This window comes from Rutidosis leptorrhynchoides, chromosome 3, assembly GCF_046630445.1.
Source record: "Rutidosis leptorrhynchoides isolate AG116_Rl617_1_P2 chromosome 3, CSIRO_AGI_Rlap_v1, whole genome shotgun sequence".
Taxonomy (NCBI): domain Eukaryota; kingdom Viridiplantae; phylum Streptophyta; class Magnoliopsida; order Asterales; family Asteraceae; genus Rutidosis; species Rutidosis leptorrhynchoides.
Window position 1 is genome coordinate 568,554,057 of NC_092335.1, and position 1,895 is coordinate 568,555,951.

Below are 1,895 nucleotides of genomic sequence, written 5' to 3' on the forward strand. Positions count from 1 at the left end.
TCCTTGCTTACATGGAAGACAACCTTCAGGAATGTGAAAACTTTTAACATTAACACCATCAACTAGTCCATTGTGAACCAGATTATTCATCTTCCTGAGACTTAGATGACCAATACGCTTGTTCCAAATGATAGACTCCTGTTCAGTAGCCTTAGAAATGAAAGCCTGGTGTCCTGTAGCTGCTGTAACATGAGCCTTACGCATATTAAGAATATAGAAATCCTTGCACCTTGGAGCGGTCATCAAAATCATGTCTTCCGGAATCACAAACTCTTTCCTTAAAATATAACAAAACTTTTCATCGAATGCAACTGTATACTTTTTGTCAGCAACCTGTGAAACGGAAAGCAGATTGTTCGACATCTGCTTCACAAAAATTTACTTTATCAAAACTGACATTTTCGTTAGCTATCACTTCCTGCGCAGTAATAAAACCTCCTTCACTACCTGATGTGTTTTCTAGTGTGTACGAAACGGTTATCAGTTTTATATTATTTACTACAGGAAATCACCTAAATTAAACTAAATCACAATAGGCAAGTATACATATCGTATAGTAATATAACTAAGGTAAAGTCCGGGAGGTCGATCCGTGGACACTTTTATTGGGTGCTCTACTAGGGTTAACTAGGTAAATTAAGTAATTAAGTTAGAGCTAGTAATTTATATTAATTATAGGTAGCTTTGGGGGATTTACCGTTTAACGACCAGTTTGTCTTTTTGGCTTTTCTTTTAATCAAACAACAAGACAGTAAATTTAAACTAGATTGTAGCAATAAAGTAAATAAAAATTGTTGCGGTAAATAAATATTACTTTAACTAAACGAGATGAAAATACAATAAAAAGAGTATTATGCTTATTTAACTTCCGTAGTTACGATGTTTGACTTTTACTTTTTACTTTTTACCCTGGGTTAATTTTCCTTTATACCCGTAGAATATTTAATATGTCCACCTGAAGCATCAAATGCGAGTGTCCTCGTCATTTTATCTTGTAACCACAGTTAAATATTCTAACTATTTACTATTTAGATGGTTTAACGCGGTTGTCACGTATGTCAATAATTACACCAGTTGTCAATGTATGTAACCCACCTTAATTTTAACTAGTCTTTTAACCGTTAATCCATTCACGTGTCCGTTTCAATGAATAATTTACCATATATATAAATAACCCGTCTTCCGTGTCCGATCAACGTATGTGATTATTTATACATATAGTGACTTATAAATAGCGGTAATTTAACAAGTTGTCACTTAATTATTTTGCCATACCCATTAATAGTTAAAACCCCAATCTCCCTTAAGGTCGTTCTTTATCTAAATATTAATCGTTGTACAAATTAAATCAACCCATTTCCTATTTTTAGTCAAACATCATAACTACTTAGGTTAAATAAGCATAATAACAAATTAGTTACTAGACATGGTAAAATAATAAATAAAACTTACACAAAAGTTCTTAGCTTCCATTAATTCAACTCGGTAGAAAACTTCAAATTCAACACCCGTATAGTACTTGAATAATAACAATATTAGAAACCTTCCCCCTTTGTACTATGGAGTAAATAATAAACTTCTAAATATTACTACTACGGAGTATTACAATTTGACTTGTGTGATTTCCTCTTTTCTCTCCCCTCATAGTGTACTGATTGTGAAATATTAATACTCCGTAATTGAGATAAAACTTGGGACCAATATCCCCTTTTTGAGTATATCTTCTGATAGTGTTGCAGTTGAACTAGACCCCAATATCCTCTCTATATCTGTAAACATGATCTTCTTTCTCCAATTAATTATTCATCCACAGACAACATTCTAAATATAATACTTCTTAAAGTTGATCTAAGACCATCTTTCCATCCCATTCAATATATTATACTCCGTATGTG